The sequence below is a fragment of the Ranitomeya imitator genome, chromosome 3 (genome assembly GCF_032444005.1).
Source record: "Ranitomeya imitator isolate aRanImi1 chromosome 3, aRanImi1.pri, whole genome shotgun sequence".
Taxonomy (NCBI): Eukaryota; Metazoa; Chordata; class Amphibia; order Anura; family Dendrobatidae; genus Ranitomeya; species Ranitomeya imitator.
This window is the reverse complement of record NC_091284.1, coordinates 237,191,312-237,217,757: the sequence shown is the minus strand read 5'-3', so window position 1 is coordinate 237,217,757 and position 26,446 is coordinate 237,191,312. Positions and strand designations below refer to the sequence as shown.

Sequence of the window (26,446 nt, the reverse complement as noted above, 5' to 3'; positions counted from 1 at the left end):
GCGCGCCATTTGACTTTTTGAATGGAAAATTAGCTCCAATTGTTAGCGGACACCATGTCGCGTTTGGAGAGCCCCTGTGTGCCTAAACATTGGAGCTCCCCCACAAGTGACCCCATTTTGGAAACTAGACCCCCCAAGGAACTTATCTAGATGCATATTGAGCACTTTAAACCCCCAGGTGCTTCACAGAAGTTTATAACGCAGAGCCATGAAAATAAAAAATAATTTTTCTTTCCTCAAAAATGATTTTTTAGCATGGAATTTCCTTATTTTGCCAAGGATAATAGGAGAAATTGGACCCCAAATATTGTTGTCCAGTTTGTCCTGAGTATGCTGATACCCCATATGTGGGGGTAAACCACTGTTTGGGCGCACGGCAGGGCTCGGAAGGGATGGCACGCCATTTGGCTTTTTAAATGGAAAATTAGCTCCAATCATTAGCGGACACCATGTCACGTTTGGAGAGCCCCTGTGTGCCTAAACATTGGAGATCCCCCAGAAATGACACCATTTTGGAAACTAGACCCCCAAAGGAACTAATCTAGATGTGTGGTGAGGACTTTGAACCCCCAAGTGCTTCACAGAAGTTTACAACGCAGAGCCATGAAAATAAAAAAAAAAATTATTTTCTCAAAAATGATCTTTTAGCCTGCAATTTTTTATTTTCCCAAGGGTAACAGGAGAAATTTGACCCCAAAAGTTGTTGTCCAGTTTCTCCTGAGTACGCTGATACCCCATATGTGGGGGTAAATCACTGTTTGGGCACATGCCGGGGCTCGGAAGTGAGGTAGTGACGTTTTGAAATGCAGACTTTGATGGAATGCTCTGTGGGCGTCACGTTGCGTTTGCAGAGCCCCTGATGTGGCTTAACAGTAGAAACCCCCCACAAGTGACCCCATTTTGGAAACTAGACCCCGAAAGGAACTTATCTAGATGTGTGGTGAGCACTTTGAATCCCCAAGCGCTTCATAGAAGTTTATAATGCAGAGCCGTGAAAATAATAAATACGTTTTCTTTCCTCAAAAATAATTATTTAGCCCAGAATTTTTTATTTTCCCAAGGGTTACAGAAGAAATTGGACCCCAAAAGTTGTTGTCCAGTTTCTCCTGAGTACGCTGATACCCTATATGTGGGGGTAAACCACTGTTTGGGCACATGCCGAGGCTCGGAAGTGAAGTAGTGACGTTTTGAAATGCAGACTTTGATGGAATGCTCTGTGGGCGTCACGTTGCGTTTGCAGAGCCCCTGATGTGGCTTAACAGTAGAAACCCCCCACAAGTGACCCCATTTTGGAAACTAGACCCCGAAAGGAACTTATCTAGATGTGTGGTGAGCACTTTGAATCCCCAAGCGCTTCATAGAAGTTTATAATGCAGAGCCGTGAAAATAATAAATACGTTTTCTTTCCTCAAAAATAATTATTTAGCCCAGAATTTTTTATTTTCCCAAGGGTTACAGGAGAAATTGGACCCCAAAAGTTGTTGTCCAGTTTCTCCTGAATACGCTGATACCCCATGAGTGGGGGTAAACCACTGTTTGGGCACACGTCGGGGCTCAGAAGGGAAGTAGTGACTTTTGAAATGCAGACTTTGATGGAATGGTCTACGGGTGTCACGTTGCGTTTGCAGAGCCCCTGATGTGCCTAAACAGTAGAAACCCCCACAAGTGACCCCATTTTAGAAACTAGACCCCCCAAGGAACTTATCTAGATATGTGGTGAGCACTTTGAACCCCCAAGTGCTTCACAGACGTTTACAACGCAGAGCCGTGAAAATAAAAAATCATTTTTCTTTCCTCAAAAATTATGTTTTAGCAAGCATTTTTTTAGATTCACAAGGGTAACAGGAGAAATTGGACCCCAGTAATTGTTGCGCAGTTTGTCCTGAGTATGCTGGTACCCCATATGTGGGGGTAAACCACTGTTTGGGCACACGTCGGGGCTCGGAAGTGAGGGAGCACCATTTGACTTTTTGAATACGAGATTGGCTGGAATCAATGGTGGCGCCATGTTGCGTTTGGAGACCCCTGATGTGCCTAAACAGTGGAAACCCCTCAATTCTACCTCCAACACTAACCCCCCCACACCCCTAACTCTAATCCCAACTGTAGCCATAACCCTAATCACACCCCTAACCACAACCCTAACCCCAACACACCCCTAACCCTAACCACAACCCTAATTCCAACCCTAACCCTAAGGCTATGTGCCCACGTTGCGGATTCGTGTGAGATATTTCCGCACCATTTTTGAAAAATCCGCGGGTAAAAGGCACTGCGTTTTACCTGCGGATTTTCCGCGGATTTCCAGTGTTTTCTTGTGCGGATTTCACCTGCGGATTCCTATTGAGGAACAGGTGTAAAACGCTGCGGAATCCGCACAAAGAATTGACATGCTGCGGAAAATACAACGCAGCGTTTCCGCGCGGTATTTTCCGCACCATGGGCACAGCGGATTTGGTTTTTCATATGTTTACATGGTACTGTAAACCTGATGGAACACTGCTGCGAATCCGCAGCCAAATCCGCACCGTGTGCACATAGCCTAATTCTAAAGGTATGTGCACACGCTGCGGAAAACGCTGCGGATCCGCAGCAGTTTCCCATGAGTTTACAGTTCAATGTAAACCTATGGGAAACAAAAATCGCTGTACACATGCTGCGGAAAAACTGCACGGAAACGCAGCGGTTTACATTCCGCAGCATGTCACTTCTTTTGTGCGGATTCCGCAGCGGTTTTACAACTGCTCCAATAGAAAATCGCAGTTGTTAAACCGCAGTGAAATGCGCAGAAAAAAACGCGGTAAATCCGCCATAAATCCGCAGCGGTTTAGCACTGCGGATTTATCAAATCCGCAGCGGAAAAATCCGCAGAGGACCAGAATACGTGTGCACATACCGAAACCCTAACCCTAGCCCTAACCCTACCCCTAACCCTAGCCCTAACCCTAACCCTAGCCCTAACCCTAGCCCTAACCCTAACCCTAGCCCTAACCCTAGCCCTAACCCTAGCCCTAACCCTAGCCCTACCCCTAACCCTAGCCCTACCCCTAACCCTAACTCTAACCCTACCCCTAACCCTACCCCTAACCCTATTCTAACATTAGTGGAAAAAAAAAATTTCTTTATTTTTTTATTGTCCCTACCTATGGGGGTGACAAAGGGGGGGGGGGGGTCATTTATTATTTTTTTTATTTTGATCACTGAGATAGATTATATCTCAGTGATCAAAATGCACTTTGGAACGAATCTGCCGGCCGGCAGATTCGGCGGGCGCACTGCACATGCGCCCGCCATTTTGGAAGATGGCGGCGCCCAGGGAGAAGACGGACGGGACCCCGGCTGGATCGGTAAGTATGATGGGGTGGGGGGGACCACGGGGGGGGATCGGAGCACGGGGGGGGGGATCGGAGCACGGGGGGGGAATCGGAGCGCGGGAGGGGTGGAACGGAGCACGGGGGGGCTGGAATGGAGCACGGGGGGGTGGAACGGAGCACCAGGGGGGGTGGATCGGAGTGCAGGGGGGGTGATTGGAGCACTGGGGGGTGATTGGAGCACGGGGGGAGCGGACAAGAGCACGGGGGGGAGCGGAGCACTGGACGGAGGAGAGCCGGAGCAGTGTACCGGCCAGATCGGGGGGCTGCGGGGGCGATCGGTGGGGTGGGGTGGGGGCACATTAGTATTTCCAGCCATGGCCGATGATATTTCAGCATCGGCCATGGCTGGATTGTAATATTTCACCCGTTATAATAGGTGAAATATTACAAATCGCTCTGATTGGCAGTTTCACTTTCAACAGCCAATCAGAGCGATCGTAGCCACGAGGGGGTGAAGCCACCCCCCCTGGGCTAAACTACCACTCCCCCTGTCCCTGCAGATCGGGTGAAATGGGAGTTAACCCTTTCACCCGGCCTGCAGGGACGCGATCTTTCCATGACGCCGCATAGGCGTCATGGGTCGGAATGGCACCGACTTTCATGACGCCTACGTGGCGTCATGGGTCGGGAAGGGGTTAAATATATTTCTATGCAGCAGGACCAATAGCTAAAAAAAAAGTCTAAAAAAACACTTGGGTACTGTTGTCTTAGTAAATGATACTTTAGTTGCTGTCTGGAGACTTTCATTATTATTTATTATTATTATTATTTATTTATTCATCTGACTAGGGGAAAAATGTTTGATAAAAGAAAAATATCCTTGTACAGAATAAGAGAATTTTTGCTTTCAACTTTAGACCTGTCCAATAAAAACACACAAAGACTATGTTCCCAGGTATTTTTGCGTTTTTTTTATTTTTTATCTAGGCAAAACCTGCTCTCTTGGCAGTACAGAAGCTGCATTTTTCATGCTGATGCAGTTTAGTGTCGGTTGTTCCTGATTTTTCTGCACCAAAAATGCAGCAAAACCTGATACCTGTGTTTTTGCTGCATTTTGGAACTTACTCATTGCTTTCTATGGGTGAAAAAATGCTGCAAAAACGCTGAAAGAAGTGACATGCTGCAGTTTAAAAAAAACGCAGCAGTTTTCCAAATCAGTTAGGAAAAAAAAACAATGTATGTGCTTTTGCTGGTACTGGAAAATGCAGATTTTAATTTGCATAAAAAAGCAGCAAAAACGCAACGTGTGAACACAGCCTTAGAATATACATCGGTAATAGAAATATACATATTTTTCCCATTGGGTTTGTGTACACCAATTGTTAAGGATGTAATTGGATAATATAACAACTACAGCGGAGGTTCTAAAATGAAACTGAATGGGTGACTACTACCCTCATGCACCAGGCTGTAGACTGCTTGTAAGTGCCGGGTCATGGAAATGCTCTATAAAATCCACATGAACTACTCCCCCTGCTGGTAATAGCGAACACTCACTTTAGGCAAGTCGTGTTATATGTGTAAATACAAATGAATTATATTATTATAATCATTCTATATTATATAATTGATCTACATTTGATGATGAGTACTGTATAACTGAAGACTAATAAATGGTTGAACTAGATAAATAAACCTGACAGCTGCCCCAGGTTTATATAGCATCTCCGAGTCCTAGCTGACCCTCACATCATAAAAACATGTCAGAAATAATAGCCATCCGTGTTATTCCACATGACAATGGCTCAGTCATGATAAATAAATAGCGCAGAATTCCTTCCTCTCTGCAACAAAAGCCTCTGAACAGTTCTGCCTTGAAAGGAGCCAAAGGCGTCGCACAAAGAGTGGTTTAGTGACTCGCAGAGGAAAGCTACGTCTTGTCTACAGATCCAGTCTGGCGAAGTAAAATCCGGTAGATCAGACAGGATCGCCTCCTGGAGAATGAATGGAGAAGACAATCACTGGGTCTTATAAGATGAGGATGCACTAGGTTTGAGATTTGCTGTGAATTTGGATGATTTACTTCATGGAGACGTGACATCCTGTCTAGCACTGGTCTATATGATTCTCAGCACAGTAAGGCTATGTCTACACCATGACTACGTCTATGTCGGCACCATTTACTTATTTTATTTATCGGTATTTATTTTACTCATTTATATAGCGCCATTAATTCCACAGCGCTTTACATACATCATCGGCACTGTCCCCTTTGGGGCTCACAATCTAAATTCCCTAGCAGAATGTCTTTGGAATTTCTGAATCTCTTGGCAGGTAAAATGCAGCATAAAATATGCTCTTTTTTAATGTGTTTTTTACATGCTTTTTTTGATACTCCACTGATTGGTATGGATAAAATCTGCAGCAAAAACGCTGAAAGAATCGATATGCTGCAGAGATTTCGATCTGCAAGTCACAAATAAGCAACGTGTGCAGGAGACTTCAGGATTCTCATTCACTTTGTTGAAATCGGGGAACCCTTCGTTTTTTGTGACAAATCTGCAATGTGTGCACAGGCCCTAAGGGTTATGTTTTCTTGCACTGTCACAAGGTGACTGCCTTCCTATAGATAGTGTCTCTATCACACCAACATCAAAGACACAATCTACATCCTCCACAGACCAAGCTTTGATATGTAGGAAGCACCAGGGTCACAGAGTGGTGGTGGTGACACTTCACACGCTGCTGGCTCCTCAGACACATGGCAGAAAGTGGGCAAAATACATAGATATCTGCAACACAGAAAAGAGATGACTATATTTAAATGACCATGGCAGACGTGTGAGAGACAGTGCATACATACAGCTCTGGCAAAAATTAAGAGACCACTGCAAAATGTTCAGTTTCTCTTTATAGGTATATCTTTGAGTAAAATGTAAATTGTTCTTTTAGCCTATAAATTTCTGACAACATGTCTCCGAATTTCCAAGCAAGATATTTTGTATTTTTTTTCCGAAAAGGAGAAATGGTCAAAATTAAAAAAAAAAAAACCTGTGCTTTCAGACCTCGAATAATGCAAAGAAAGCAAGTTCATAATCATTTAGAAACGACAATACTAATGTTTTAACTCAGGAAGAGTTCAGAAATCAATATTTTGTGGAATAACCATGATTTTTAATCACAGCTTTCATGCGTCTTGGCATGCTTTCCACCAGTATTTCACACTGCAGTTTAAGCAGTTCTTCATTGATGGCTTGTGACTATCCATCATCCTCTTGATTACATTCCAGAGGTTTTCAATGAGGTTCAGGTCTGGAGATTGGGCTGCCCATGACAGGGTTTTGATGCGGTGGTCTCATAATTTTTGCCAGAGCTGTATACACTGTGTTCCAAATTATTATGCAAATTGGATTTAAGTGTCATAAAGATTTAATTGTTTTGTTTTTCAAATAAACTCCTGGATGGTAGTGTATCTCAGGGCTCAATGGATCCCTGAAATCAATCTTAAACACATGTGATAATTAGTTTGTAATTAAAGGAAAACTACTTAAAAATGATGTTCCCCATTATTAAGCAGGCCACGGGTTTCAAGCAATATGGGAAATAAAAAGGATCTTTCTGCTGCTGAAAAGCGTTAAATAGTGCAATGCCTTGGACAAGGTATGAAAACATTAGATATTTCACGAAAACTTAAAAGTGATCATGATACTGTGAAGAGATTTGTGACTGAAACAGAGCACAGACAGAGGTCATGCAGATAAAGGCATAATGAGGAAGTTTCTGCCAGACAAATTCATTGGATTAAGAGAGCAGCTGCCAAAATACCATTACAAAGCAGCAAACAGTTATTTGAAGCTGCTGGTGCCTTTGGAATCCCTCGAACCTCAAGGTGTAGGATCCTTCAAAGGCTTGCTGTGGTGCATAAACCTACTGTACTATTCGGCCACCACTAAACAGTGTTCACAGGCAGAAACGGTTGCCGTGGGCCCAAACATACATGAAGACTAATTTTCAAACAGTCTTGTTTACTGATGAGTGTCGAGCAACCCTGGATGGTCCAGATGGATGGTTGATGGATGGCCACCATGTCCCAACAAGGCTGGGACGTCTGTAAGGAGGTGGAGGAGTCATGTTTTGGGCTGGAATCATGGGGAAACAGCTGGTAGGGCCATTTAAGGTTCCTGAAGGTGTGAAAATGACCTCTGCAAAGTATATAGAGTTTCTGACTGACAACTTTCTTCCATGGTATAAAAAGCAGAAACGTGCCTTCAGGAGCAAAATCAACTTCCTGCATGACAATGCCCCATCTCATGCTGCAAAGAATACCTCTGAGTCATTGGCTGCTATGGGCATAAAAGGAGATAAACTCATGGTGTGGCCACCATCTTTCCCTGACCTCAACCCTATAGAGAACCTTTGGAGTATCATCAAGCTAAAGATCTATGAGGGTGGGAGGCAGTTCACATCAAAACAGCAGCTCTGGGAGGGTATTCTAACTTCATGCAAAGAAATACAAGCAGAAACTCTCCAAAAACTCACAAGTTCAATGGATGCAAGAATTGTGAAGGTGATATCACAGAAGGGTTCCTATGTTAACATGTAACTTGGCCTGTTTGGAGGTTTTGGAGTTAAATAGCTTTTTTGTTCAGTGAATGTGACCTCCTAATGCTGCAAATTCCACAAATGAGCATTTTCAGTTCTTTAAGACATATCAAATGTTTAGAAATTCTGCTGTGCCTAATAATTTGGAACAGTGCATGTGAGGGGGCCGCGTCCACCTGCAAAGCAAGGGGAATTGTGCATTTGTGAAGCTATTAGACTGCCATATAATGGTCTTGCACAGGGCCCCCTCTGTCGGTGTCCGCCAGTGTCTGGAAAATGGCAGAATGTATGCTACTACATATGTGTAACGCGAGCATGTGGTACGGCGGACATGAACTGTATTTATCACCACATTGCGCCATTTTTATAAGTCTGCTGACTAAACTAAAGGACCACTGACAGAAACCAGACAAGTATGTGACCAGTAGACATAGACGTCCTACCATAAGACTGACAACCATATATATATATATATATATATATATATATATATATATATATATATATATATATACACACACACATATATATATCTATATATCTCACATACATTTATATATACAGTATGTGTGTGTATATATACGTGTGCTTGAAGTGGAAGGCTAGCCGACATTTGAGTGCTGAGGTAAAGCCTACATGCCAGCCGGTGTGCCCCCTCTGCCCCCCGAGCCCTATAGCCGGGTGTGCCATGCTGTGTGGAGGGCTGGAGTGGTGGAGGCAGGGGTTAAGCTGCCCTCTGACAGGACGGTAATGGAGGGGGGCAGGCTCTGGCAGCAGTGTGGCTGCTGATACTGTGTGTGGATATGGACGGGGGGAGTTTCTTGTCTCGCATGTGAAGGAAGCAGGGAGAGGAGCTACTGTACAGCTCAGCCGCCTCACACACGGGCGGACGGCACAAGCCTCCACGCTGCACACAAGCCATAGGCACATCCATGTCCGGACGGAGGAGAGCGCCCGGGAGGGCATGAGGCGGGAGCGGGCACAGGAGGCATTATACGGGCAGGACGGACGGAGGAGACACGGGAGGAATACTGATAACGGGATCCATGTGGATTACTAGTGACGGCGGGAGGTCGCCAGTGATGAGGTGAGCAGAGCCCCGGACATGTGCTGGTGGCTGCAGGGTACGGCTGGCAGGCTACCATTACACTTGTAGGGATGGCAGCCAGGAGTTCAGCGTCCCCCAGCCTCTGCAGCGGTACATGTGCCGGGATGGATGTGTCTGTGGTGGGCGACATTAACCCCTGCAGCCCCCGGGCAGAGCTGTCAGCAGCTCCGTGCTGGATTGTGGGTAATAGTGCACTGCAGGTGCCATCATCAGGATGGCAGAGCTGGCATCATTACTGTCCATTATGTCATAGATGGCATGGCTGCCAGGCTGTGCGTGCTGGCCACCAAACTGACCATGTGGTCCAGAGCCCACCTCATACCAGCTCCGATGGGCAGGGGATGTGGGCAACTTGGCTTCTCTCACTATCGGAGGAGGGCTGGTGATCTTTTCCTATATAAGGTTCACGATGCTCGGTATTAGGCGCCATCAAGTAAGGGGTTAAAATGGAAGCCCACATGCCCGGCTCCAGGGAAAGCGCTGCCCACGGTGTGATGGTATGCTCTCTTTAATATTAATACGTGGCATCCCATTTTTCGCTGTAAATGATGTGTGAGATACGGTTCAGCCAGCGCAGCGATACCTCATCAGGGCACATAGTCACGCTGGGGCCGGGGAAAAAAGAAGAAATGAATCCTAAATGACAATATTAAGTTGAGTGATGAGCCGCGCTGTGGAATCGTAAATGAAATCACTTCTAATATGCATACATGTACACAGAATACTGATCAGCTGCCATTACATGGGTGCCGTGCCATGGGCACCCCACTGCCTAGGAAGGGTGGCAGTCCCATTCATATGGCTATATATATATATATAGAAAGACTACCACACTACCGCTCGGGCATCTCACTGCTTAGAGAAGGCTGACACTACATTATATATATATATATATATATATATATATATATATATATATAAAGGCTTACCACCAAGCACCGTGGGCAACTCTGCCTGCTGGAGGTTGGCAGTCCTATATATATAATATATATTTATGTGCATATCTATATTTGTATTCATACTTATATGTATGTATATATATATATATATATATATATATATATATATATATACATATACATACATATAATGCTTCCCTGTAGGAACCACGCTTGAGTCAAATAACTCATTCAATTACCATTACGACTAATTAGCATCCATGGCCTGAAGGTTGGCTGTGAAATCATTATGGCATAACTGACGCGAGTATGTGAGATTTCTAATTTACGGCCCGTGCGTGGCACAGAGCATTCTGTGTAGAGCTGACGCTCTTCTGCGTTGGATGCTATGGCTGCTCATTCTTGGTATTACTATTGATTATTTCTATGGCTCTCACATGTTCTTGAGGGCTGTGCACAGATTGTCATTCCCCTGTGCCCATTGGAGACCACAGTCTCGTACATTTCATGGTGGGTAAGTGTCCTTTTATTGCAGGGTATAGAACAAACTCTTATAGAAACAGCCTTCTTTTTAGTCTCTACCTAAGGCGATCCTCATGCTGCAATACACAGCGATCATCGTGGGAGCATATTCCACAGAAGGCAGTGTGGGGAGACCAGGTACCATGCCACCCTCTTTATCCTGGCGCTTGCCTAGCCTTTTATTTGATACTTTACAATCTCCAACGAAGGAAGTGAAATACCAGATTATAAGCAAACACGGCCTGGTAAATATTGACGGTGTGGCTTTTGGTGATATTGGCTGTAGTTACAGTCAGAGAAATGTTGGATTGCAGCTGATGTTGAAAAGCAAACACTGTCAGCATGGCCGGGCTGTGCAGAGAAGTTTCTTATCAGCGAGTGCCTATCATCAGGCTTACTGATGTATGAAATATTAATAAAATGCCTTCACTTCATTATCTTGATTTCCACTGAGATCCTGCTCACCTCTTGTAGGTTGTCCTACTGTTCAGTCCTCATCCAGGACCACAGAATAAGAAGCAGAACGTAATGTACGGTAATGCTATGACAGCAAGTGTGAAAAAAAAACAGTTGGCAAGACCAAATGATCAAAACTGGGGATGGGAGAGGTTGTCTCCATGTGGCAGATCTTTTCTGTATTGTATCTGGAGCCTTTATGAAACTTCTAGAAGAGCTATATAGGCTCTGTGGCCAGCAAGTTGGCATTTTTATAGTCTCTTAAACATTCGTGCTGCATTGATGATTCCATTTTATTTACTCTGTTTTGTATATAAAAACTTCATTAATATGTCGTGAAGTGGTCCTGTTATGTCTGGTAAGATGCCATGTAGTAGTTCTGTTATGTCTGGTAAGATGCCATGCCGTGGTCTTGTTATATTTGGTAAGATGCCATGTAGTAGCCTTGTTATGGCTGGTAGGACAACATGTACAGGTCAGGTCATGTTATATCTGGTAAGATGCCATGTTGTGGTTTTCATATATCTGGCAAGACACCATGTAGAGGCCCTGTTATATCTGGTAAGATGCCATGTAGTGGTCCTGTTATATCTGGTAAGACGCCATGTAGTGGTCCTGTTATATTTGGTAAGATGCCATGTAGTGGTCCTGTTATATCTGGTAAGACACCATGTAGTGGTCCTGTTATATTTGGTAAGACGCCATGTAGTGGTCCTGTTATATTTGGTAAGACGCCATGTAGTGGTCCTGTTATATTTGGTAAGATGCCATGTAGTAGCCTTGTTATGGCTGGTAGGACATGTACAGGTCAGGTCATGTTATATCTGGTAAGATGCCATGTTGTGCTTTTCATATATCTGGCAAGACACCCTCTAGAGGCCCTGTTATATGTGGTAAGATGCCATGTAGTGGTCCTGTTATATCTGGTAAGACGCCATGTAGTGGTCTTGTTATTGCTGGTAGGACAACATGTACAGGTCATGTTATATCTGGTAAGATGCCATGTTGTGGTTTTCATGTATCTGGCAAGACACTATGTAGAGGTCCTGTTATATCTGGTAAGGCGCCATGTAGTGGTCCTGTTATATCTGGTAAGGCGCCATGTAGTGGTCCTGTTATATCTGGTAAGATGCCATGTAGTGGTCCTGTTATATCTGGTAAGACGCCATGTAGTGATCCTGTTATATTTGGTAAGATGCCATGTAGTGGTCCTGTTATATTTGGTAAGACGCCATGTAGTGGTCCTGTTATATTTAGTAAGGCAACATGTTGTAGTGCTTTTATATCTGGTAAGATGCCATGTAGTGGTCCTGTTATATTTCGTAAGACGCCATGTAGTGGTCCTGTTATATTTCGTAAGGCATCATGTTGTAGTCCTTTTATATCTGGTAAGATGCCATGTAGCAATCATGTTACATCTGGTAAGATACCATGTAGTAGTCCTGTCCTACCTGATTAGACACCATGTAGTGGTCCTGGTTTATATTGATAGACGCCATATAGTGATCATGTTATATCTGGTAAGACGCCATGTAGTGGTCCTGATATATTTAGGTAGACATCATGTAGTGGTCCTGATATATTTTGTAAGACGCCATGTAGTGGTCCTGTTATATTTAGTAAGATGCCATGTAGTGGTCCTGATATATTTAGGTAGACATCATGTAGTGGTCCTGTTATATTTAGTAAGACGCCATGTAGTTGTCCTGTTATATTTAGGTAGACATCATGTAGTGGTCCTGATATATTTAGTAACATGCCATGTAGTGGTCCTGATATATTTGGTAAGACGCCATGTAGTGGTCCTGATATATTTAGTAAGACGTTATGTAGTGGTCCTGTTATATTTAGGTAGACATCATGTAGTGGTCCTGATATATTTAGTAACATGTTATGTAGTGATCCTTATATATTTGGTAAGACGCCATGTAGTTGTCCTGATATATTTGGTAAGACGCCATGTAGTGGTCCTGATATATTTAGTAAGACACCATGATGCCATATAGTGGTCCTGATATATTTAGTAAGACGCCATGTAGTGGTCCTGATATATTTAGTAAGACGCCATGTAGTTGTCCTGATATATTTAGTAAGACGCCATGTAGTGGTCCTGATATATTTAGGTAGACATCATGTAGTGGTCCTGATATATTTTGTAAGACGCCATGTAGAGGTCCTGTTATATTTAGTAAGATGCCATGTAGTGGTCCTGATATATTTAGGTAGACATCATGTAGTGGTCCTGTTATATTTAGTAAGACGCCATGTAGTTGTCCTGTTATATTTAGGTAGACATCATGTAGTGGTCCTGATATATTTAGTAAGACACCATGTAGTGGTCCTGATATATTTAGTAAGACGTCATGTAGTGGTCCTGATATATTTGGTAGGACGCCATGTAGTGGTCCTGATATATTTAGTAAGACACCATGTAGTGGTCCTGATATATTTAGTAAGACACCATGTAGTGGTCCTGATATATTTAGTAAGACGCCATGTAGTGGTCCTGATATATTTAGTAAGACGCCATGTAGTGGTCCTGATATATTTAGTAAGACGCCATGTAGTGGTCCTGATATATTTAGTAAGACGCCATGTAGTCGTCCTGGTATATTTAGTAAGACGCCATGTAGTGGTCCTGATATATTTAGTAAGACGCCATGTAGTGGTCCTGATACATTTAGTAAGACGCCATGTAGTGGTCCTGATATATTTGGTAAGAAGCCATGTAGTGGTCCAGATATATTTAGTAAGACGCCATGTAGTGGTACTGATATATTTAGTAAGACGCCATGTAGTGGTCCTGATATATTTAGTAAGACGCCATGTAGTGGTCCTGATATATTTAGTAAGACGCCATGTAGTGGTCCTGATATATTTAGTAAGACGCCATGTAGTGGTCCTGATATATTTAGTAAGACACCATGTAGTGGTCCTGATATATTTAGTAAGACGCCATGTAGTGGTCCTGATATATTTAGTAAGACGCCATGTAGTGGTCCTGATATATTTAGTAAGACGCCATGTAGTGGTCCTGATATATTTAGTAAGACGCCATGTAGTGGTCCTGATATATTTGGTAAGAAGCCATGTAGTGGTCCAGATATATTTAGTAAGACGCCATGTAGTGGTACTGATATATTTAGTAAGACGCCATGTAGTGGTCCTGATATATTTAGTAAGACGCCATGTAGTGGTACTGATATATTTAGTAAGACGCCATGTAGTGGTCCTGATATATTTAGTAAGACGCCATGTAGTGGTCCTGATATATTTAGTAAGACGCCATGTAGTGGTCCTTATATATTTAGTAAGACGCCATGTAGTGGTCCTGATATATTTAGTAAGACGCCATGTAGTGGTCCTGATATATTTAGTAAGACGCCATGTAGTGGTCCTTATATATTTAGTAAGACGCCATGTAGTGGTCCTGATATATTTAGTAAGACGCCATGTAGTGGTCCTGATATATTTAGTAAGACGCCATGTAGTGGTCCTGATATATTTAGTAAGACGCCATGTAGTGGTCCTGATATATTTAATAAGACGCCATGTAGTGGTCCAGATATATTTAGTAAGACGCCATGTAGTGGTACTGATATATTTAGTAAGACATCATGTAGTGGTCCTGATATATTTAGTAACATGCCATGTAGTGGTCCTTATATATTTAGTAAGACGCCATGTAGTGGTCCTGATATATTTAGTAAGACGCCATGTAGTGGTCCTGATATATTTAGTAAGATGCCATGTAGTGGTCCAGATATATTTAGTAAGACGCCATGTAGTGGTACTGATATATTTAGTAAGACGCCATGTAGTGGTCCTGATATATTTAGTAAGACGCCATGTAGTGGTCCTGATACATTTAGTAAGACGCCATGTAGTGGTCCTGATATATTTAGTAAGACGCCATGTAGTGGTCCTGATATATTTAGTAAGACGCCATGTAGTGGTCCTGATAAATTTAGTAAGACGCCATGTAGTGGTCCTGATACATTTAGTAAGACGCCATGTAGTGGTCCTGATATATTTAGTAAGACGCCATGTAGTGGTCCTGATATATTTAGTAAGACGCCATGTAGTGGTCCTGATATATTTAGTAAGACGCCATGTAGTGGTCCTGATATATTTAGTAAGACGCCATGTAGTGGTCCTTATATATTTAGTAAGACGCCATGTAGTGGTCCTGATATATTTAGTAAGACGCCATGTAGTGGTCCTGATATATTTAGTAAGATGCCATGTAGTGGTCCAGATATATTTAGTAAGACGCCATGTAGTGGTACTGATATATTTAGTAAGACGCCATGTAGTGGTCCTGATATATTTAGTAAGACGCCATGTAGTGGTCCTGATACATTTAGTAAGACGCCATGTAGTGGTCCTGATATATTTAGTAAGACGCCATGTAGTGGTCCTGATATATTTAGTAAGACGCCATGTAGTGGTCCTGATAAATTTAGTAAGACGCCATGTAGTGGTCCTGATACATTTAGTAAGACGCCATGTAGTGGTCCTGATATATTTAGTAAGACGCCATGTAGTGGTCCTGATATATTTAGTAAGACGCCATGTAGTGGTCCTGATATATTTAGTAAGACGCCATGTAGTGGTCCTGATATATTTAGTAAGACGCCATGTAGTGGTCCTGATATATTTAGTAAGACGCCATGTAGTGGTCCTGATATATTTAGTAAGACGCCATGTAGTGGTCCTGATACATTTAGTAAGACGCCATGTAGTGGTCCTGATACATTTAGTAAGACGCCATGTAGTGGTCCTGATATATTTAGTAAGACGCCATGTAGTGGTCCTGATATATTTAGTAAGACGCCATGTAGTGGTCCTGATATATTTAGTAAGACGCCATGTAGTGGTCCTGATATATTTAGTAAGACGCCATGTAGTGGTCCTGATATATTTAGTAAGACGCCATGTAGTGGTCCTGATATATTTAGTAAGACGCCATGTAGTGGTCCTGATATATTTAGTAAGACGCCATGTAGTGGTCCTGATATATTTAGTAAGACGCCATGTAGTGGTCCTGATACATTTAGTAAGACGCCATGTAGTGGTCCTGATACATTTAGTAAGACGCCATGTAGTGGTCCTGATATATTTAGTAAGACGCCATGTAGTGGTCCTGATATATTTAGTAAGACGCCATGTAGTGGTCCAGATTTTTCTGATAAGACGCCATGTAGTGGTCCTGATATATTTAGTAAGACGCCATGTAGTGGTCCTGATATATTTAGTAAGACGCCATGTAGTGGTCCTGATATATTTAGTAAGACGCCATGTAGTGGTCCAGATTTTTCTGATAAGACGCCATGTAGTGGTCCTGATATATTTAGTAAGACGCCATGTAGTGGTCCTGATATATTTAGTAAGACGCCATGTAGTGGTCCTGATATATTTAGTAAGACGCCATGTAGTGGTCCTGATATATTTAGTAAGACGCCATGTAGTGGTCCTGATATATTTAGTAAGACGCCATGTAGTGGTCCAGATTTTTCTGATAAGACGCCATGTAGTGGTCCTGATATATTTAGTAAGACGCCATGTAGTGGTCCTGATATATTTAGTCAGACGCCATGTAGTGGTCCAGATTTTTCTGATAAGACATGTATATAAACATAACAAGTGGAAACCTCCTTACATTCCGGTCTGTTTCAGGATTTTATGCATGGATAATCGATTTGGGAAACAATTTGATTGAAGTCTCCAGTTTTTAAGTGTTTTTAAAAATAGTAGAGAATCGCTTGAACAGCAATTCCTTGTTATAATGTATATACAAGGAGAATGGTAAATCCCTTGTATGAAAGCTGCAGGCCTGCAATGCACAGATTGTGGGCTGTTGTAATCTGCAGTCGGTGGTCTGCTGACAGGAGAGTAGAAGGTATTGGATACATAGGACAGATAGTGATGCTATATCAGTCAGCTCTATTCAAGATGCACCAGAATATTTCTTTTATAAAGCTTCAATGGTCGGGGTTCACTGTCAGGAGCAAACACTGTGAATCTTCTCTGGTGTAGGTACAGTAGATGACATTTGATGAGCGGTACAGAAGATTTTATAGTGGGGATGTCAAGTGTCAGTATCAGGGGACTGTCACGGGTGATGAACCAGAAGAGACCTCATCATACAGTCATAAACTCTGGCACCCTCGGGTGTCTGGACCACTAAAGGCCTCCTCTGCTTTCCAACCATACACCATTGCTGTATACACACTGGATTGATGTGACGCCTAGTGGACAGGTTCCATTTATTGTCTTGTGAAGTGTCTTGGCGGGATTGTAGACCTCAATCATTGCAGTTCTTACCATTACAAAAACTTCAACATTTGGCTGATATTCTCTGACAACTTGCAGTGACCCCAAACTGCCCGTATCCTGACCCTGTACACTATGTGTTGCCAGCAGCAAAGCTGGCATTTGTGTAAGATAGACGATGATGCCCTACACCCCTCTAGTGTAATGACACACATCGCGGTGGCTGCGGTGAAGCGCGGGTTGGCTTGTACAGATGTCCAGGCTGCCTCCCAATGGTCTAGGTGCAGATGTAGTTTACATACAGGTGTGTATGGATGTATGTATATGGATATACTAAGGCTTTTACTACAGTGATAGAAGAGCATAAGATCAAAGTATAAAATGCTTATATTCTAGAAGTATCTGTGCCTTTCTATTGTTCCTGTAAGCTTCTACATGATAAGCAATAAAACCCACAACAATAAGACTAGAAGGAAATTGTGGTGCCAGGCATGAACGCCCAGAGATCACAGCTCATTGCTTCTCTGATGCTTCTCTTATTGTAAAGTAAATCTCCAGACACAAACTGAAAATCCCACATGTGCTGGAAATAGACGTGACCTTCATCCTTAACCTTCCAAAATCTCACCGACGTCTCCCCATTAAGTCACCATGAAGGATCTACCTGGCTGCTCCAGTTCCTGACACTGTCTGAGGCATTTTGTCATCTTTACCAGCAGAGGGAGCACTTTTTCATACCAGTGACTGGGCAGATCCAGATACCATTCAGATTCTGAGGGCATCATCAACCCAGCAAGGCAGGCAGGCAGGCAGCACCTGCAAGATGGGTGCAACACAAGGCTTGCATTGCTGCCATAACCATAGTGGCAGGTTATTACTTATTCTGGTGCTATCTACATGTCAGTAACATAGTAACTGCTACATTTGGAGACTACCCTAATTAATTCTCTATTTTTGCATGTTGAGAAAATAAATATATAAACTATGACATGTTCAGTCTAGGTGAGCAGACACGCCTGACACCTATTCAGTAGCACATACTTTTCCGAGGTGTGCCACGGTCCACATAGCCCTAAAGGCTCTTGACTGTGACTTGTCATGATCAGATCCGCAATCCTGCTGACGGGCGCTGAGTGAAGATTGGCACAAGGCACGTTGTGTTTTCTTGGTGAAGTTACCAGCTACCTAGTAGGTGCACACCAGTTCTGGACTGGGACTGAACAGCGCGGGCTATTTCTGGATGAAAGAAGCAGTTTGTGGATATGGTTCTAGTTTTTCTATTCATATTGCGCCCAGCTCTGATTTTAGGAGAGTCGCAGGGTATGGAAGATGGAAGACACGTAATCCGGAGATTGAATGCCCCCGAGGGAAGCAGAATGAAAGAAGGGGGCAGGTCAATTTAGCAACATGCTTTCAGGAGCAAACATTACAAATGCTAATATTTCCCATCTCTCTGAAGAAACTGTACTACTGTATAATGAGAGGTCAGACATCTTACATAGGAAAATGACTATTAACCGGTTCACTGCCAGAGGCATCGCAATACTGGGAGATGAATCTCTTTGAAAGGTCTGTTGCTCAGTGAATATACCAGGAGCTGCGGCCAGATTGTGCACCCGTACCCAGTAGAAATGTGATAAATGTGCGGAGACGCTTCTATCGCCAATATATCGATCGCTTTAGATGAGGTTACATAATACAATCAGCGCGGCATGTATTCCTGGACAGGGCTCATTCATCATATGTGGGTTAGTTCCGTAACACCTTGAATAAATAGCTGATATCTAATATACGTCTGATAACATATCGCGTATTGATGGTTTTCTGAATCGGCGCTAGACATGTGCAGGCATGTCCAGAAACTTCACCGAGAAAAGTCTGATGTCTAACGGTATAAGCCTAGGTAGGGCAGCAATAAGGCATAGTGCTGGGCACTAGCAGCTGGCACAGATCATGCCAGCCTGACATTGTAGGAAGTAGCAGGCAGTGAGGACCTCTCAGCATTTGGTGGTGCTATACACAGTAGATCCTACTCCTTTCTGCATTGTAGCTGATACGTTCATTTCTAAATAACACAATTCAGCCTCCTTAGTAATATATTCAGCGCTCACAATGAGCCTGATGATGCCACCATGTATGCTGAAAGTCTTCTCTAAGAAATGTGTGCAGTGTGAACTAGATCTGGGTTTCTCTAGATAGCAGGCGCAGGACGCACACAGGTACTTATCAGCCCAGGGTATGGTCGGTATCACTGCACATATTCTCTACATTTCAGCAGTCGTTCTGCATAGTGTTGCTGGGGTACCTGCTTTATGATAGAATAGGGGACCCTGGGCAAGGTTTCCTGCCCCATGTTTGTAAATGGCAGGTGAGCGCACACTTTCCCTATTTGTGTATGTCACAATGGCATTGACTGGAAAAGGCCATGTAGGTCTGTCTGTAACCCCACACTCTTCCGTAAGCTCTCCCATAGCAGCACTCTGCCCTCTCCATGATGTTGGCAGCTGCCAGGTATCTATTTGGCCTAATTCATGCAAAAACTTGGACAGTATTACTGCAGCATATACATATGTTGCTAAATTATATTAAAGCCAAAATTGTAGTTCTTTTGGGACAGTCCAGATGTCATTTCTAGGTGGACATAAGGCAGTCTAATATTTCAATGAACAATTAGTATCCTGTCATTAGCATTCATGGGTCGTGGTGAATATTTGCTGGGTCTCCTTATATATCGGAATGGGGGAAAGCTGGTGAGTTTATATCTATGTACAACAGCACTCTCACTTGACCTCCGTCTGGTTAATGTAAGCCTATAGACATGTTTAGCGCGTACATCGAGAGCTCGCGGTGTGAACACCTATACGTGATGTGAACAGGCATGGAATGACCTGTGGACAATGTGCACCATATGCCATGTACGCAGCAGGACCGGAGACGTGGCATAGGAGTCGGAGCTGGAGTCAGCAGAAATAATTTCGTGATACATCAGGTCCGTGTGTACTTGCATCAGTCCATACAGATTATTAGTGGAGCCTCTGTCCCGGGATGTCGGCCTACATTGTAATGTCTCCATAGCGGAGTGACATAAACATGCCATCACTGCATCCTTATCAGCGAAGCTCAGAGAAATGTTCCCTTTTCAGAATTACCACCTGGCAGTGGCCATAATACCTTCTCTCTGGGACTCTCTCAGTAATGTGGATATAATCAGAACGTTGCCTTCGTTCTTAGGATCTTGACTTCTGTTGGGTTCATGGTCAATTACCTTGAAAATTACACCCAGGTACCCAACACCTAGAGCTTCTCTGATATTGCACGGTATTCAGTCTGACCACATGGCTTGTTATGCAGCAATAAACATCCCATCCCACCATGCACCGCCACATATCCAGAGCATACGTTTATACACCGGGATGTAGGCCGTACAGCCTTAGTGCTCCAATTACATGATGGAAAGACGAGATATATTGATGTAGGTGGATGACTACACATCTCTCTGGCTCTGCACAGTGGAATACATCAGTCTGCTATGAGTAGTAGACGTTGGGAGATTCTCCAGAAACATGTATCCGGAGTAGGCTGTGATGTAGACAGAGAATTGCAGGTTTGCACATAATATTACAGCTGAGCCTTCCCTGTAGTCCGTCCCATAGGCTAACATGGCGGACTACTGCCGGCAACATGAGGAGAAAGATGCTGACATGGTTACACGACTGCTGGGTAATACAAGCCTAATTGTTGCAATTTCTAATGGCGGCCAGAACATTGGATTAGGCTGCCGGATGGAAGAGATATCAGTAATTAGATTGCACTCGTTCAGCTAAACCCATAAACAAATTATTTTTGCTTTCTAATCCGTGTCGGCATTTTATGAATCTTGGGATTTGCTGATCACATGTATAATGGCCGCACAGGTAAATTGATAATGAAGTAATAAAGTCATAGGGATTATGTGTGTTGTACAGTTACAGTTTAATCAGCCTAATGGAGGATGGCTAGAGGACCCAAGCATGGCTGATTAATATTCCTGTAAAACGTTCTCCCACAGACATTGACATCAGAACAATAGTAGAAAGCGTTAATAGTGGGATTGTGGTGACTTGACTCTATAGTTTATAGCTGCTGGAGCTCCATGAAGAAGCATCCTTCATCAGTGTGACAAATAGGCCTCTTTTTGTGAGGGGATGATGGACAGCCGGAGGCCTATGCTAACCCCCGCACCTCCTCCAGAGCAGTACAACAGGTGCTCTCTCTGCAAGGCCTTTGTATGGTGCAGATGTGAGGACATAGCCAGACCCACCTGCTGCAAGACGTCAGGATAGATGCCCAATATTTGCATGGTGCCGTTTAAATTAACCATTTGTTGTTAGTTTTATGTGGCACTAAACTAATTGTAGTATATAAGGAGTCGTCCATGGCCCTGGACTAAGTGATGTGTCAGGATCACTTTAAGAAGTAGTAGTTTCCTTATGTTAGGTTGCACGCGGAAACCAATTTCTACGGAGTTATTTACTTAATACAGAAGGTTAGGGAGGATAATAGCATTAGCCACCCTTCAGGAATAATGAGGTTTCCCACCTTCTACATAAAGACTGGAGACTTAGCTGAGAATTGGGTACATGTCATCCGCAGACTGACTATGGCGGCTTTTCCATACAGGTCCCATGTCTGCAATGATGTGTAGAGTGTGACTTGCATTGGTGATACAGTTCAACTTATGCCATGGAACAGAAGGATCAGACATGTCGAATTTCTTCATACCCCATCTTTGATTCCTGGGAGATAGGCAACCTCAAAAGGCCGCAGCTTACTCCACTTTTATTAACCAAGCGTGGCCAAGTATGGGTCAAGGGTGGTAAAAATAGCTGTTGGCTGGCTGATAGCTGCGTAAAGGGTTGAGTAAAATTAAACTTTGCCCTGGGGATAGGATGTGTAAAACATTTCTAACACCTACTGGCACCCATCTGGTTCCAACATAGGCCTCCCCGTGGTCTGCTGAGAGACAGGAAGCAGTGATGTTCCTCTAGCTGCCCCAGCCTCCTGTGATTGGCTGCAGCAGTCAGGTGGACCTGAGCAGCGCATGATCATAAAACATCCGATGATGCACTGTACAACTTATCGGGCCGCTATCGCCAATCACAGGCTGCAGCGGTCCTGCATCTAGTGGAACTGTGACGTCACTACTTTCTGTCTCTGTACAGACCATGGAGCAGCCCGCACAGGATCTAGGTGGGTGCTGGTATGGGGGGATGAATGAGTGTAGTAATTGTCCCCTGGGGAACGTGTTATTTAGCCTGGACAACTTCATTAATGTGTATGGCCTTCTTTATGTTGGCAGATTTGCAGACATTTCTGAGACTGTGCCATTTGGTGGAAGCCTGTATATTATCTGGAAGCTGGAAACATTCCTAATTTACTGGACTGGGCTATTTTACCATCGATGTAGCAGACACAATTATTATTTCTCTAATTATTACTTCCATGAATCCCACATTTCTCATCTATTCCCTTTTCAGAGGTCTGGAAAACATACCCTTTTTTCCTATTATTGTTTAGGCATTAGCTTATCCCTAATGGTTGTACTTTCAAGGTGTGATGTTGTAATGACTAGATGTGTTGGTTGGGGTCCAAGTTTACTTTGTGCAATAATGTCAATAGCCATGGTGACTAGAGAGTTTCTTTTCAAAAGTATTGATGATTCTTAAAGGTTGGTGTGTAATTAGGATCCTATGTATTACCAGATAAAGGAGCAAAGAACATGGTAGATTCTTGTGCCCACTGGCCAATACTGGCATAAGGTGCAAACAAGCACCATTGCTTAGTGATATGGTCAGTGCTAATATTCCCAGATAACATGGAACTTGTAGTGTCATTGATTTTATGGAATTGTTATATTACCATTGGGTATCAGTGACTTCCTATACATACATATGTTCCAGCTTGCTGGCGTCCTTCCATAAATGGGGATGATAGGAATCTGGAAGTATCTGATGTCCTGCTTTATGTCTGTATGACACATTTTCCTTCACAGTTTTCCCTTTCATGGTCAGCGTTTCTATCTGTCTCTTTTGGGGTGATCTCTAAGTGGTGTTTGCCTTGTATATGCGGCTGCGGAGGGAAGGGAGCTCTTTAGGGGTGGAAGTGTTCAGGGGTATGGATCTCCTATCTCAGTGTCTCCGCAGATCTCAGATGAAGGTGTGTTTTCCTATTAGACCCATTTATCGGCCACTGAGGCTGTGATACATTAGGTTACGAGGGGCGATCCAAAAGTAATTATAATCAATACTAAACACAATGAATATAGTCAAAAAATAAATTTATTTTTCTACATAGTCTCCTAACAAGTCTATACATTTAGTCCATCTCTTTTCTAAACTTAGAATTCCCTTTGAAAAAAAATTCTTGATCTTGACCCTCAAAAAAATCCCCAACAGCGATTATCACATCGCTATTGTCGTCAAATTTCTTGCCCCGGAGGTGTTCCTTGAGCCGAGGAAAGAGAAAGAAGTCACTGGGGGCTAGATCTGGTGAATAGGGGGGGTGTTCCACCAGTTCAAAGCCCGCTTCTTGAATGGTAGCCATGGCAACAGCAGCTTTGTGAGCCGGCGCGTTATCTTGGTGAAACAACACTCCAGCCCGCAGTTTGCCGCGCCTTTTCTCCTTGATAGCCTCCCGCAATCTTCTTATTTGTTCTGCGTAGTAGGAGCCCGTAATAGTGGCTCCCTTCTCCAAATAGTCCACCATAATAATTCCTTCAGCGTCCCAAAAAACGGACGCCATAACCTTCCCTGCGAAGCTTGACACTTTGAATTTCTTCAGCGTCGGTTCGTCGGCTCGTTTCCATGTCATCGATTGTTGTTTAGTTTCGGGATCAAAGTGGTGGATCCAGGTCTCGTCCATGGTCAAAAAACGTGACAAAAAATTTTCCTTGTCTGCTTGGAACTTTTCGAGATTTGCTATTGAAAAGTCAACTCGTTTCTTCTTTTGTTCGTCGGTTAACATTTTTGGCACCCAACGCGCGGAGACCTTTCTCATATGCAATTCTTTTGCAAGGATTCATTGAATACTGCCATATGAGATCCCTGTGACCTCAGCTACATGCCTGATAGTCACTCTTCGATCTGCCAATACAACTTCTTCAACTTTTTTCACATTTTCTTCACTGAGGGACGTGGATGGGCGTCCTTCACGATGTTCATTTTCCGTCGATGTTCTTCCCAGCTTAAATTCCTTGGTCCAGCATGCAACTGTGGAATATGGAGGAGGAGAGTCCCCCAATGTTTCCACCAAGTCGCTGTGTATGTCTTTGGTAGTCATTTTTTTCAAGCAGAGGTATTTGATGACAGCTCTGAGCTCGTTTTTTTCCATTTTGATGTTCACTCCTCGGCAGTTCATATTCAAATGAATGTAGCTCCCGGGAATCGTGGTCTATTTAAGTAATTTTTTTTCCTGAACTAGTGGGTACCTAAGAGAGAAGAAAACATTTTATTTTAATTTCTGTGTGCAATAGAAATAACCGATTATCATTACTTTTGGATCGCCCCTCGTATGTGCGGTGCTCTGTTCACATGGTGCTGGGTGTATGCTCATTTTCATTTTAGGAATATTATCTCTTGTGTAATATAAGACGACCGCTGACGTTTATTTGTTCCTTCTTTTTGGTTGTTTGTTCTGCCATGGTGAATGTGTTTCTGAATAACAGTATATAAGTATGATCCCTCCAGTTCCTGTTAATGACACAGTATATACAAATGTAGTCAAATCCGGCAGGACAGAGGTCAGCACACAGGAGGCAATTTGCTTACAGCATTACCATGCCTTCTACATTATGTGGCAAGCTTCACACTGCGAGATCTCCATGTTACGCCCTGACAAAGAAACATTCTTGACATTTTCAATTGAAATTCATTATGAATATTATCAGCGCTTCCTACACGTCCACTTTACCATAGTCCCTATCTGCAGCAGCGCTCATACCTCCAGTTATATCCCTCAGCATCACCGCCTCCTTAGAAAGTTGTGCATTGGATGTTTTAGCCCTGAAAATGGCAGAGATGATTGTGCTATAACATGCTTACATCCAGATTTACTTGTCCCCATTTATATGCAGATGTAGCAGAGCCAGGGGTCTTATAGCATGTAATCCGCTGAGTTATCTAACTGTGTCATCACAAAAGAAGTAGTTATGGCAAATCTACCCGCAGAAGCGAAGGAACATCCCAGAATCCAAAATCTCTCTAGTCTTGGTTTCTGAAAAAAGAAACCAAACATTATCCAACTATTTATCTATCAATCTATTATCTCTATCTATTATCTATCTATCTATCTATCTATCTATCTATCTATCTATCTATCTATCTATCTATCTATCTATCTATCTCTCTATCATCAATCTATCTATTATCTATCTATTATCTATCTATCTATCTATGGTATCTAATCTATCTATCTTCTATCTATCTATCTATCTATCATCTATCTATCTATCTATCTATCATCTATCTATCTATCTATCTATCTATCTATCTATCTATCTATCTGTCTATTATCTATCTATCTATTATCTATCTATCTATCGATCTATCTATCTATCTATCTATCTATCTATCTATCTATCTATCTATCTATCTATCTATCGTATCTATCTAATCTATCTATCTTCTATCTATTATCTATCTATCAATCTATCTATCTATAAATCTATCTATATCTGTCTGTCTCTATCTGTGTGTCCTTTCATTCTATTTTTTAAATTGTTTCTCTATGTATTTCTATCGCTATCCATCTAATATCTGTTTATTCATCCATTCTATCTATCCCATATCTCTCTTGTATGTATCGGTTGTATCCGGCAGGTATCCCGCTTTTTATGAGACACGGTCTTGGCTATATTACTGCACATCCTTCCTTTGTGAAAGGGAAAAGCAGGCTGTAACCGGCCCTTCTAGGAGAAAGTAAGAGTTGGCCAGTTTTGGTTTATGGTGATGGATCTGGCTGGTCGGGTCAGTCTCAGGTCAGTCCAGCCTCATACATCCGTGTTCTTATTACAAAGCAGGGGATATGACAGAGTTGAGGAGATAATGCTGACACCTTGCTGCCTCCTGGGAATCTGTAGAGATATTCATAAAGTGCAGCTCCTGTTAGAAATGCACAGATGGATTTCTTCCGTGTCGGTACATATTGCTTGATATTTATTTAGAGCTCAGTTGAAGTATGCAAGAAATGCCGACTTGTTTTTCCAGCAATCTGTTGTTGTCTCCAGCTGTACA

The 26,446-nt window shown here is 42.9% G+C and overlaps 1 protein-coding gene across 2 annotated transcripts in view; it reads left to right on the top strand.

The window, feature by feature from the left end:
- Positions 1–8,744: 8,744 nt before the first annotated feature.
- PLXNA2 (plexin A2) overlaps positions 8,745–26,446 on the top strand; it is a 354,945-nt gene continuing 337,243 nt past the window's right edge. The window contains exon 1 of one of the 2 annotated variants that reach the window (XM_069756297.1): positions 8,745–9,003. The gene's annotated coding sequence lies outside the window, so the exon portion shown is untranslated. The remainder of the gene's footprint in view (positions 9,004–26,446) is intronic. The other variant, XM_069756298.1, reaches the window with a different exon arrangement.